Below are 14,948 nucleotides of genomic sequence, written 5' to 3' on the forward strand. Positions count from 1 at the left end.
GATTATATATTATTATAGATGTCAGGTCAGGTAAAAAACAATTTAATGTCAGCTAGTGATTCTTTAGAACTGTATAGTACCTGGGTATAGTACCTGGGTATAGTGCCTGGGTATAGTGCCTGGGTATAGTGCCTGGGTATAGTGCCTGTGTATAGTGCCTGGGTATAGTGCCTGGGTATAGTGCCTGGGTATAGTGCCTGGGTATAGTGCCTGTGTATAGTACCTGGGTATAGTGCCTGTGTATAGTGCCTGGGTATAGTGCCTGTGTATAGTACCTGGGTATAGTGCCTGTGTATAGTACCTGTGGGATGAAAACTGCAGCAAAAGTTGAGAGTTGGTTCTTAGGTAAAGTTACAGGGGCAGATTCTTCTTTTCAGTCTTTATTTCTGTTTCCAGTTTGCAAAATCTCCCGATCCCTGTGTGCATGTGTGCTCTGATTGGTCAATTTTACTGTCTGTCAAGGAAGCTGTGCTCTGATTGGAGAATCCACAAGAAGAAAGATCCAATCGGAGCACAGCAAAAACGGGCTTGAGGGGACTGCAGAAACGGAGTAAGGTTTTTGTTTTTTTTGCTACTTTTCCAGGGGGGGGCAAGTGCCCCCTCTTGCCCCCTTCTGTGGACGCCCATGCTTGGCTCTTTGTATTTCTTCCCTCCATCAGCCCAGTAATGTTGTGCAAAGGACTTATAGTAAGTATGGTGTAATATGCACAGTGTAAATGCAGTAAGAGCAGAAATACAGTGCAGTGATGTTTCCTAGACCAGCAAGAGGGACATTTCAGTAGACTGTATCTTATACCAGACAAGCCAGCAATACAGTGTAATGCAGTGTTCTCCCCAGGGAAAAAGAGGGGCAGGAAAAAATTGGGCTTATTGGGGGAGAGAAATATGTGCCTCCCCAATCCCTCCAGCACTAAAATAATTGTTTTTACACACACCGATGCACTTCTGCACTGTGCATGATGTAAATACGTGAGGAGGAGTCAAGGATATAACGTGCAAGCTCTTGGGGCAATGACTTTCAACTTCAGAGAGACCATGTGTTCAGGTGACAGTCACCACTTAAGGATTGTGCCTTCATATAGTTTTTTTTTTCTTTGTTGTTACATTATCTTTGAGTCTATTACTTCTATACCATCCTATTGTTATTGCCTACCTAAAACTTTATAGCTGGCTGACCAGAAATACTCATAATGCCGTAATGATTACATACTACTCAGGCATTACAGACATGTTTAGGGTGTTGTGTTTGGGTTTATAGAAGAGCCTTTCCCAGCGCTTCTCAATGTTGTATTGTTATTCCTAAATAAATGTCAGACTGGTGCCTGCTGGTTGGCTACACTTGCTTTCTGAGGTTTTATAATTAGTTGATTATTGCTCTGTGCACTCCTGGGTAAAACTGGGTCCCTTAAAAATTCATGGTGGGGGGCAATATCCAGCCTGCAGTCCTTCTCTTGGGCAGCCCTGACATTAAATAAAAGGTATTGGGTGTGTTTGAGCAAAGCTGCTTACTGTATGCTTTTAGTTCACTGAAGGTTCTCTTTCATAAAGGTGCTGGATGTGTGAATGCCATATTACAATTACACATCCAGAGTGACTTAAACTATATAGTAGTTTTTATATAGTAAATTTTATGGAATGTGTTGAATGTTATTGCTGAATCGGTACAGGCAAAATGCATAAAAAAACTGCTTGATACACGGATAGCCAAATTACCTGTAATTCTGTTCATAATCCTGTTATCTGTTTTCTCCCCACAAGGCTGCTGAATATGCTCCGGAAAAGGTGAAGAAAGCGGAAAAGAAATTGGAAGACAATCCGTATGACCTTGATGCATGGAGCATTCTCATTCGCGAGGCACAGGTTTAGTGACATAGGGTTACATTATGTATTCTCTTGAGTACCAAAGGTGGCTGTATTCAGGAGATTCTAAAATGTTCCCACACAGTCATAATATTGTAAATGCTGTTTATTTCAATTTTAGAATCAGCCTATAGACAAAGCACGGAAGACATATGAGCGACTTGTTGCCCAGTTCCCGAGCTCTGGCAGATTCTGGAAACTTTACATTGAAGCAGAGGTTAATATTTTCATTTTTTTTTCTTACTAATTGATTTTTTTATTTCACAAACACATTCTAGGTCTGAGTTGAGAAATAACTGGTAGGACACTATATTAGTTAATGTTCCTTACCTTGTAATCTGGGGCTGAAATTGCAAGCGCTGACTTTTAAGGTGTTTAACCGCAGCGATGATTGTTGCATAGTGTTTTTGCAACAACATTAAAACATTTTAATGGTATGGAGTGCTTTAGACTTTTATTTATTTGTCGCGTCAATTTATTGCCTCCTGTGTCGTTTATTTAGTACCGGTAATTCATTTCCTCTATATTTACCCCAACTGACTAATTTGAATGGTATCCTAAGTCTATTAGCCTTAACAATAAAATGGCATGATGTTCAAATGTTTCTGGGTGGGTTTTGTTTTAACATACTTAAATATTTTTAAGGTCTTAACATATAGAACATGCACTTACAAAAGAACAATTATAGGAAAGGAATGTTATCGGCATAATTTATTATTTGCAGCAACCATTCTTGGAACAGGACAAATGTGTGGCTTACGGTGCATAGAATTACACTGCAAATGTAGACAATTAAAAATGATTGTATGCACAATATTGAAAACATGTTTGTATACTTGATTAATGCAGTTAACTATACGACTCATAATAAAACCACAGAGGCAGAAAATCTGGGAATTTGGTGTGCATCCTATGTTATTCTGTTATTCTGCTGCTTATGATGTCTGGTTAATCCTGTGTAGCGTAAATGGTTTTGTTCATAACTTTTAGGCACACTTTATATTTTCCATTATTTGAACATTATTGGGACCCTTTGGTTCTCATACTCTACCTTCCCACTCCACCCATGTGAATAGTATTTTCTTTGGGATGCTACATCTATTTTATATTTTTATACAATATTAAAAGAAACTGTGATTGTAGGCTATGCATACATCATTTATGGGAACTGTACTTTCTCTACACAAATACCATTAAAATCTGGGGCTAATGCTTGTGCTTACCCTTATTATTTTACAGTAATGAGCACAGCAGTGCGCAGTATTTAGTGTCTTTTAAACTCACAATTTGCTTTATCTAGTAGGTTACATCTGAAATATGCTTGTGTTTTCTTTCTTTTTCACCTATAAAACTTAAGAAACATTGGTAAGATATATTCATTTTTATATTAGTGGGATGCTGATGATTTTATAGTATAATTTTCATTACTGCTTAAGACTGCTAAAATTTCTCAAAGATTTGCATTAAAAACTGTGTTGGTGGAATGTCTCTTTACTTTAGCGCTGCTAAATTGGGGTGTATATGGCTTACATATTCTCAATTGCTTTTGTTAATCTTTTAACTGACAAACTTAACTTCCATACAAAATAAAAACCTCAGTCTGAAGTGTAACCTATAATTTAGAGTAGTTTTTGTCCTTGCCTCATAAAGCTGAGCCTTGTGAATTAGAGTCTTAAGGCGGCCATACAGGCGCCATTTTTAGCTGCCAATTCAGCAGCTTATCTGCCCATGTTTGGCCCAAATGACAGGCCTGCCTGACCGACATCTGCCCTGAGATCAGCTAGATCTCGATTGGCAAGGTTTGGTTTTTCTGTTAGATCGGGGACCGCATTGGCTCGTTGATGTGGTCCCCGAATCGACGGCACCTATACCTGCCATTTCTATTCGGTCATTTTGGCCCTAGGGCCAAACGTCCGGATTAGCCCGATATTGCCCATTGGTAGGCATATCAGGAGAAGATCCGCTCACTTGGCAACCTTGTGTCATTAGTAAAAGCACTTACCCAAGGAGTTCTGTGACCAGGTCACTGGCTGAATGCTTTTGTACAGGACATGAAACTCCAAGGGGACGTCTTTTATATTCATATTATTTTATGTGGGATACTTTTATTTTTATATGCTACCATTACAAGCTTCTTAGGGGTCATTTGGGATGTCCCTCAACTGAAGTACAAGAGCCATTACCCTTAGTGCCCATGCGCAGAGCACTTCTGGATGGCGAGTAGCTGCACTCTGCACCTTATTCACACGTGCAAGTTGGGGGTAAGGAAAGGGGGAAGCTTACATCTGTACTCGAAAGAGCTCAGAGACCTGCAGCAATTCAAGGAGAGAGGAAGGAAATAAATATTCAGTGCTGTAACACTAAGGCAGATTATCCATTCTTACACTGGACTTATTCACTTGCCTAAAGCAATGTGCATTACAAGATGTGGACAAAGTCATAGTGCAAAAGGAAAGGTAAGTGTTGAACTCTTTGCACTGCAGCAGCCTCCTTTATCCCCTGTCATGTACTGCACACTTAAGACAACAGTAAAACTAGTTTTACTGACCATTTTTATTTCTCCTTAATGCCTACTGGCAAGTAAGATGAGTGTGAGGAAATATTACATATATTATGTGCTTGCACTACTTTGCTCCAGTTTTGCAAAGGCCATGTTGTCTTTGTCAGACTTTTAGCTTTGTGGATTTTAGGTTAATAACATTAAGAAAATTAGTACAAAATTCACTCTCAAGAGTCTGTTCAGTCCTCTAGCTTGTATTTTAAAGTCTATTATACAACTCGTTGCACAAGTAAACATTTCTAAATTGCTTAATAGGCAAAACAAACATTTAATTTATTTTTTTGTTTTTTGCAGACTGCTGTGAATAATGAAACTAAAAGTAGTAGAATATAATAAACGTATGATTTAGGCTGCTGACACGTGAGATCCTCTACCGCGAGCGACTAATCTCCTGCAAATACTTTCCCGCTGTCAATTAATTCAATTGATGGTGGGAAAACCTACGCTGCACTTTATTCCGAAGTTGCCTTGTGAGGAAACTATTGGCAACTTTTCAAAAACTAAGCGATGCATATATTTTCCCACTGGCGATTCACTTTATTGCCGGTGGGATGGCATTTGCAGGAGATTACGTGATAGAGGAGATTTATCGCAATAAACTCCTCTATAATCTTAAAAAAAACATTCAGAGATAGAGGAAGGAATGAGATCATTTATAAAAAAATTGTTCATTAGATTTAAACTAAGAGTGGGCAGAACTTTTTATTTAATTTCTAATTATTTTGAGTACTTTGATTATAGGTTGATATTGCCAACTAGTTAGTGATTTTAATTACTAACTTAGTACTCTGGGTCACTGCTCCTCCTCCTTGCAGATCATATGCAACTGTTTTAGATGTTCTTACCAATGAATGTGCTGCCCTTAGCACAGCACAGTACAGTACAGGAATACCTACTCCTGTACAAACCATCATTTTAGCTCAGGGGAACCCTGGGCAGAAGAGTTGTAATGGTCACATTTTATTCTGCATGAGTTGACAGTTTGAAATGTTTGTTTTTTTTTTAAATGCAAAGTCCAGGGGTTTGTTCTGCAGTGGCTGAAGTTAGTGATCAGTACCCCCAGGGATTTTGTTTTTTATTGTCCTTTAAAGGGGAGCTCCGGCTTACGAACCAACATTTGTTAGAGCCCCACTCAACACAGAAACCCCTAATATACTTATCACTGTAACCTGTTCCTTCAAAAAGTATGAATACATAACATTTTTATATGCTGAAATCCAGCCACAAAATCGTTCTCTTTCTGCATCATTTGCAATCCTGGCAGGGGAGGAGGGACTAAAACACTGATGTTACAAATTGTAAAAACTTGTCCACAGCTTACAGACAGCATGCAGGGACTACGTAACCCACAATGCATTGCACTGTACCTTATTAACGTAATGTATGCAGGGAATTGTGGGATTGGGGGGGATGTGCGCAGAGGACAGCCGGCTACTGTAACATTTTATTTGAGTCTCAAAGTAGTCAGCCAGATCAGCAGGGGAACAGGGGGCGGGGCTTAGCTAACTTCCAAACCATATTATTACATAAAAAATTTGCAGTCTTTTCATAATTTTTATATTGATGCTTATTGCAAAGGTGCTTGAAGTTACATTCTCTTTTCAAAAAGACTAAATTCTGTTTGGGTGGAGTTTGCCTTTAAACTACTGTGCATAGAGTTTAGTTTGTAATGTCATTACTGAAGAATGGGATTGTATTCTACAGTTGCAGTTTATGGTGGATATCTGTTTTGCTTTTAATGTGAATTTCTTTTCTCTTTACAATGCAAAGTACTAAGCGACCTCTCGTATACTGGTTCTAAACCAATGTTTGTGTTGTAAAGCACATACCACAGCTTACTTGAGAAAACATTTAAGAAACACTGCTGTAGAATCTTCCTAATTATAGAAGGTTAGTCGTATTTTTACAATAGAAGTTTATTCTGCAATAAAAAGCTTTAATTACCATTTTGCTTCTTCAAAGAAATACATGCTGATATTGGAAATAAAAAGGAAAACTATGACCCTAACTGATTACTGTCCTTTGTATGGAGTTATTGGATATTTTCTGCTAAACCTAAGTCTAGGCATGATGCCTCCCTTGGAAAGGGGAATGTAAACATAATTGCCATAAGTGCTAATAGAATCACAGCTGCCTTGCCCTAACTGCTTATTATCACTATAATCCTGCCATGTCAGTAATTAGTCATTATTAGGAAGCATCTTCCTAATACTGAGGGAAAGCCTTAATAGCAAATTGCTGTCGGTCAGAAAGCACCATCTATATATCGGGGTTACCCCTTGACGGTATGGCCTCAGTCAGTGGGCAGTACACTCATTTTAAGGGTCACTGCGGGGTGCACATATGTATCAGACCAACCTTAGTGAATTCTTGGATTTGCACTGCCTTTATGCAACCCCTGAGTTGGCAAATGCACACCTCATACTTCACCATTTCTGTGTCATGACTCCTTTCTGCTCACTTTGCTCTTAACCTCCATCATTGCTAAATAAGTGAATATTTGTTTATTCATTTATATGATTTAACTTTCCTAACCAAAGTGTTTTTCCCACTGGCTTTAGTGGTCATCTTAACCTTTTTTGTATCATTCTATCAAAATGTTTCATCATCTTAAATGAGCCTGCTTTTTTTAATTTCATTTTCTACTTTTTAAATGAGCTTAACCACAAATATAGGAATAATCAAAATCTGGTGTTTAACTTGCCATTGTTACTGACCGGATCACCATGTATTATCACCTAACCTGGATGCCGCCTCCTTGTTGGTTTCAGTGGTTTATGATGTTTACATTATATCTGGAAGAGCAGATGAAAAGAACTGTACGCCACAAGAAGCTGTAAGGTAGCAAGGAGATCTGGACAGTGGATGCTTTGTGAACTATCCTGTCAAGAATAGTGGAATATGAAGGTGTTATTTTCACCAGAAGAAAAGGAAATCTAAGATGATTGATGAAAACATGCTACTTTACTCCTACCAAGTAGCTGGCAAAGAAACAATCCCTTCAGTGGATCCCAAGACTTGCTCTTTCTAGGATTTGCAGCATTCAAGAAGATATGGTCGAACTGGATCTGATGTGTATCACAGGATTTATTTCATTCATTTCAGTTCATTTGGAAATGTGACACTTTTGAGGTCCCTTAAGATTTATGCTGAGCCTTCTATCTACAATATTTTGAAATGCCCAAATCATTTGGCCAGCAAGCAGCTCTGCTTTAAGAACATTAAGACGGGCATGTACTAAAGTGCTCAACAAAAGTTTGAACAAGTGATGTTAGAACCTTGTGGCACTAGTAATATCTTTTTATTCTTGCTGCCTCTGTTCCTTTGCATTAAGTATCTGTTCTAGAGATTGTTTTTGGTTCTTCATTCTATTGCCCTATTTCTACTTTTACCAACATCCGTTTACAGAGTGGCACTCAGTGGGCAAAACTGGACGGGATGGATATCAAAGAATGTTATTTGGATCTAACTTCTCTGCATGGTTACATAGACACCATATCCCTCTTAATGAAAGGAACAGTTTTAACTTAGGCCTTAAGTTGGCCTTTGAGAACATGCCTGCTTTTATTTTCACAGAAAACATTTCATCACTCTTCTTGTGGTCTCGTCAGTCCAGGATTAAATTTTTTTTTTTTAACCACAATTATACTGGCGTTATGATCAGGAAACCTGTTGCAGAATAAGGGTTTATCCCACAGTGCAACACATATTAAAGGCTGTTTTTATCAATAGAAACTTGACTTTATGATTTTAGTGTCCGTCAAGAAGGATATTACTGAAGATATCTGGACTCCACTTGAGGAAGGGTTACTTGAGTAATGATATCTGTGACTATATGGTCTATGGACTCTTGAATACTGCTTCTGAAGATACTAGTGTTCTGTCTTCTAGGATTCCTACAATTTTCCAGTTTAAGACCAAAGACAATGGGCTCTTTATCCATTTCAAAGTTAATACAGTGAGGCGTAAAAATACAGGGAAGCTTTTCTTCACACACATACAGTTTTACTGGACCAGAATGCTCTGCTCATGAACAACAGATTTTGCAGGAGAGAGATTTGTGCTGGGGATCTTTCTTTCACAGTCATTCATTAAAGGTTACATCAGCTGATCCGTTGTGTAAGTCAAAAGCAGGCCCATATGTGGTCTGTCTTGAAAGGCATTTATTCAGCTGGAATTTTTTTTTTTTTTACCATATTAATCCTTATAAGAATACATTATTTATTAAAATATAACCTGTGTCTTTTACATGTTTTGTCACATATCGGTGCCTCCATAACAACAGGTGCCTGATGAGTAACAAAGCTAGAAAGGCCATATAAAACTGGCCATACACTTTGAGATATATGCTCGCTGGGTAAGGTTGGAAAAATAGGGTTGTCGAATTGTTGGTCGGGGCCAATACTAGGATCTTATTTTGGGCCTGTGTTGGAGCGAAGTTTGTATCAACATGTCTATGTGGTCCTCTACAAATAAGTTAATATTTGCTTGGGTCATCAAATTAGTAAAATCTTATTCTGACCATATTTCAGGCTTGTATAGATCCAATCTACATGCCAATGTGATCCTGACACAATGGGATTTTTAAACCTACCTGTCTGATCAGCTGCTCTCTTGAGCACTGCATCAAGGAGCAAAATGAGAAAATCATTCCTGCCCGATTTTCGACCAGATATCGATGGTTGAGTCCCGTCTGCGGCAGATAAGCAGGTGAATCATTCTAAAGGACTTATATCGACAGCTTATATCTTCCAGTGTATTAAATGCCGATTTGGCTCCTTTGGTCCAATTCAACAGCTTTTATTTGCCCATGTATGAGACACTGGCGGGCCAACCTGACCGATATCTGGCCAAAAATCAGTGACTTCACCAAAACGAGCATATCATTCTTTGTATGGCCAGCTTTAACTTAAGGGGCTAGATGCCAAGTTATATTGGCCTATGTATGATCATCTTAAGTCAGTTCTGCCACTAGATTTATTGACTTAACCCTGTATGTGCTGGGTGCCATCAAGTAATCTGTTTCTTTTTCTGCTGCTTGCATTCTGGTCCTTAAATTGGTAAAGGAGCTGTACTGTCCTTGATTAACATGATCATGTTCAGTAAATGGTACCTGTACTGAACATATTTTTTCGTACTTCAATAACCCTGTTTAACGTATTTCTTACGCTAAACAGGGTTATTGAAGCTAAATGTTTGATCCTTGCAAGCTAGGTAGATTACCAGTGTACAGATATTTCCTATTGCGCAATGGATTCCTGCTTGTCTGAGCACTGGTTACCTAGTTTTAAACCTCGCAAGGACCAAACATGGACTATCATCAATTTCCCTGTCTAGCTTTTTTCTTGTATAAAACAGGCAAAAGCTCTATTCATTGATTTCATGTTAAGCAAGGAGTATACTGCCCCTTTAAGGTATTTGTTCTAATAAAGGCAAGCAATTACACACATAAAGGCAATTACTCATTGCTGTGCAAGAAGATGCCACCCTAGGTTGCAAAGTATATTTTATGGAGGCAGTGTAATGTAATAAACAAGCATAACAAAACAGACACCGAATTAAGAATATACATTTTTTATAAAATAGATTTAATTGTAGGTGTGTAAAAAAAATATTTGCACATAGATCATCTTTAACACAGCACATATTGGGGTTTTCTGACCAATTGGCCCATGGGCTGTATAGCCATGTACACTTTAATCTTTGTACCTTCTGGTTTTCTTTTTCTTCCAACTACTGCTGGCACTGATAGGCAAGATTTGCTGTTTAGGCAGACTATCTGTTTTCAAAACTGCCGACTGAGGGTTCCATACATATAGCCATGATTGTAGAGTAAAGCTGGTCATACGTACATACATGATTTGTTTGGGTCTTTTTCCAGTAGGTGTATGCTAGCCCAGACATCTGACCAATATCTAAATACCATAGATAGCGGTTGGTCCATAGGCGGAGGATGACTTTTTTGTTTGGGGAGGCTAAAGATGGCCCATACACAGACTGACCTATAGCTAATGTGACACTTAGTGGATTCACTGCTGGTGTAAAAAAATAACCTCCCAACTGACTCCCAGGGATACTGTGCAAAAGTGCGGGTGGGGGGGATTTTTTTAACCCTAAAATGCTTAGGATGTAAAAGCATTCATACGTGCACTTCTGTTAGGGGTTCTCTATACATTTGTGTTCAGTTAGGTTAAAGGGGTAGTTCACCTTTAAATTAACTTTTAATATGATGTAGACACTGATATTCTGAGACAATTTGCAATTAGTCCTCTTTTATTTTTAATGGTTTTTTGGTTATTTAGCTTTTTGTTCAGCAGCTCTCCATTTGGTATTTCAGCAGCTATCTGGTTGCTAGGGTCTTATATACCAGGTAGTGGTTTAAACAAGAGATGGGCATATGAATAGTTAAGGGGCCTGCATGGAAAAATAAAACTGTAGCTGCACAGAGCAATACTTTTTGGTCAGTGACCCTCATTTGAAAGCTGGAAAGAGGCAGAAGCAAAAGGCAAATTATTCAAAAACTATATAAAATTAACTAGGAAGACCAATTGCAAAGTTGCTAGGAATAGGCCATTCTATAACATACTACAAGTTAACTTAAAAGTTAACCTCCCCATTAGATGGGTTTAAGTTAGCTTTATAGAAAGTGAGGCAGCAGGTACTGACATCCCAGGCACATTATATACAGCGAGACACAGTCTTTATATATAAAACCAGCACATTATATGCCATGAGGAGCAGTGGGTACTGATGGCAGATATTCAGGCCCTGGCACTATAACACTGGCACTGATAAAAAGTAAAAAAAAAATAGAATGTGCAAAAAACCATAACAAATATATAAAAGCACAATGAGCTTTGTCAGGGGGAAAAATTAACTTACCCTCCATCTGTTAGGGTAGGGGATATTATAAATGTCAGATGACAAAAAACTATTTAATTCCAGCTAGTGGGTCAGCCTTTAGAACATATACAGTATAGTACCTGTGGGATGAAAACTGCAGCAAAGTTCAAAGTTGGTTCATGGGTAAACTTACAGCCTGCAGATTCTTCTTTTTTAAGTCTTCATTTCTGCAGTTTGCAAAATTTCCCGATCCCTGTCTGCATCTGTGTCTTGATTGGTCAATTTTACTGTCTGTCAAGAAAGCTGTGCTCTGATTGGAGAATATACAAGAAGAAAGATCCAAACAGAGGACAGCTGATTAGAGCAGAACCCGGAGCTTGCAGGGAGAGGAGAAGATTTGCAGCACAGCGCAGAAACAGAGCCAGGTTTTTTATTTTATATTTTTATTTTTAGGGTGCCAGAGCAGGTTTGGGGAGGCTTAGCCTCCTCTAGCCTTATTGAAAATCCACCTATGGGTTGGTCCCTCAATCAGGTAGATTTAAAATCATCGGACAGTGAAGTAAAGAGGAGCTTTGACAACTCTTTGCATCGCGTTGTTTTGGTCATTCGGGCCATCCATCTAAATGAGAAGTGCGATAGGCGGCTGTACTGTATGTGTGTGAGTGTGGCCCTTCATACAGTATCAGGGCATTTAGCTTGATATCTTCCAGTGTACATCCACCTTCAATCTTACACTATTTACTTTCAGCCATTCCATAGTGATTTGTGGCAACTTCTGTATATAGTCTCATTTCCACTTTGAAGTCACACGTTTAATCAAGAAAAGCTCAAATAAGCGATTCAGATCTGGTTTTGTCAGCTGAAACCTGTTTGCATTGGTATTCTTGCTCTGTATAGGATTGTGTTCTTAGGTCCCTTTAGTGAACATCTTCAGATGAACAGAGAAAAATACTTACTGGTAATGGTTCTCATCATGGCAGTCTCTTTCTGATGCCTCGTTACCTTAGTTACGTTGTTTTTGTCAATCTATAATCTATTTGGATATTGCTTGGTTTCTTTTGTCTTAAGCTGGCCATACACACACCAATAATTTCGTACGATATTCGGTGCGTATATGGAAACTAGGCGAGCCGACCGATATTGCAGAAGGCTGCTGATATCGGTCGACTCGCCAATTGGGTGGGTTAAAAGATTTTGATCGGGCGCCTGAGCAAAATCCTGCCTTCAGGGCTCAATCCGGCAGAAGGAGGTAGAAATCCTATTGTTTCTACCTCCATATCTGACCATTCAGCCCTGAATGTCAGTGGAGGGTTGGAACGATGGTTGCATGAAAGATCGAAAATCGCCACGTGTGGCCAGCTTTACAGCTGTGGAATATATTGGTGCTTTACAAACTCGATAATATTAATACTTGTTTGTATCTGATTGAGAGAAGGGGGTCAGTAATATTTGTGGTGTCCTTGGGAATGGGAGCTGTAGTCCGTTCTATAGATTATATTATGTAAAGGTAAGAAAAATGGGGACATTTTATCACCATTTTTAACTTTTAGAGAAAAATTTAGTTCAGGCGCAACAGCAAATCTCATTTCTTGGGCTGCGATTTTTAGATGTTTATCAGTTTTTCTTGCCTCTTCTTGGCAAGACATCAATTAATATTATATTTCTGTACCATTTCTAAAATTGGGCTACCCTTCACTATCCCTCTCAGCAGTTTCTTTATGTGGGAGTCGGATATTGATTGACAGGTCAAATACCTCACTGGCTAGTGTTCCCTTTGCATAGACAATGTATAAAAGCTAATTGTCATTAGTTGCATGTTGTGAGACAGATTGCTTAGGGGGGCAGTGAAAGTTTATTGCCATGACATGAAATTTCAGATTTCATTTTTATAGCATTTCCCATTATAATGCTTATTGCAGAATGCTGCTGTCTACCAAAAACAAATTATGTAGTGATGCACTTAAGCCATGTTTTAGTTTGGCATTTGGGGAATCCTTGCACTTTTTGCAGGTTTGCAGTTTAGCTGAAATGAATCCAAACCTTTGTGTGCCTTTAAATCTCTGGACGGCCAGAACATGGCAATTTTTTGATCAGCATGAAAAAAGTTCTTTAGGGATGCAAAATAAGGGCTGTGATTGGCTTTTTGTAGCCCAATGTGGACTGGCAGCCTACAGAAGGCTCGGTTTCACATTAAACATGGTCTTTGTGGCTCCAAAACTTGCATCCAAGTCATAAATGTAAAATGGGCACCTACTTTGGGGCCACTGGGAGCAACAATAAAGGGGTGGTGAGTAACATATTGCTCCTGAGCCACTGGTTGGGGGTCACTGCTTTAGAAAATGAGCTGTTTGAGCAGGTACAGCTATTGTATAACGGCCTTTAGCCGCAGCGAGCAAATCCAGTTACATGAAGCTGCCGTGCACTCTGTGCTCCATTTTGCTTTACTCTGGAATTAGATATCTGCTGTAAAGCCTTCAGAAGGAAGTTGCCTTGAGAGGAAACTTCCGCAATTTCGGGAATATGCCATCCCACCAGCGATTTACATTCAAGCCCGTGGGATGGCATATCGGGGAGATTAGTCGCCCGTGACAAAGGAGATTTGTCGCGGGCGACTAATCTCCCTATCTGCCACAGCCCTTTACAGCGAGCAAATCCAGTTACATGAAGCTGCCGTGCACTCTGTGCCCCATTTTGCTTTATTCCATTAGATATCTGCTGTAAAGCCTTCAGAAGAAAATGAAGATGTAAAGAAAAGAGAAGCCTTACCCTATTTACCACAGAGCAAAGTGGTTTTTAATAAAGACATGGCATTAAGGAAAACAAATGTAATGTTTTAACATTTTTGAACCATTATGTTAAAATATAATTTGAATTATTACAGAGAAAAGGGAATCATTTAACCATTAAATAAACCCAATAGGGCTGTTCTGCCCCCAATAAGGGGTAATTATATCTTAGTTGGGATCAAGTACAGGTACTGTTTTATTATTACAGAGAAAAGGAAATCGGTTTTAAAATTCTGAATTATTTCATTAAAATGGAGTCTATGGGAGACGGGCTTTCAGTCATTCGGAGCCTTCTGGATAATGGGTTTCCGGATAAGGCATCCCATACCTGTATTATTTTTTTTCTCTTAAGAATGTACAAAAAGGAGGGGGCCCTCATCCATGTCATGTTGAAGGTCTCAGCCCGTACAAAATAGTGAAAAAACATTTCTATTTTATTTTTTTTAAGTGAAATAGGCAGTATGTCATCATGTTCATGTGGCGAATCCTAGGTAGAGCCTTGTAGGCTGTGGTACTCGGAACTCTGTCATTGTCATTCTAATGGTTCTGTTAAACAGAGAACATGCAAGGCATTGTGGGAATCTCCAGCGGAGGGGAGCTGAGTGCTGCTGTGTTGTTTCAGTGGTACATGTAGTCAGGACAGGCAGTGGGGGAATATCAAGGGAAAGACAGTTACAAGTATATTCATTTAACTAAAATAATCACACTTTTTAATCATATCGAAAGTTACTAAATATTTTTTTTTTGTTGGTTTAAGTTGGATCTTCTTTTTATAATTGCATAGTGAGTCTACTGTCTTTGGACTTCCAAAGCATTTAGACCAGGGGTCGGGAACCTTTTTGGCTGAGAGAGCCATAAACACCACATTGCAGAAATCCAAAAAATAGGAAAAAAGCTTC

The 14,948-nt window shown here is 38.9% G+C and overlaps 1 pseudogene; it reads left to right on the forward strand.

The window, feature by feature from the left end:
- Nucleotides 1–656: 656 nt before the first annotated feature.
- The window catches only part of LOC108644508, a 35,234-nt pseudogene continuing 20,942 nt past the window's right edge, over nt 657–14,948 (forward strand).

The sequence above is a fragment of the Xenopus tropicalis genome, chromosome 4 (assembly GCF_000004195.4).
Source record: "Xenopus tropicalis strain Nigerian chromosome 4, UCB_Xtro_10.0, whole genome shotgun sequence".
Taxonomy (NCBI): Eukaryota; Metazoa; Chordata; class Amphibia; order Anura; family Pipidae; genus Xenopus; species Xenopus tropicalis.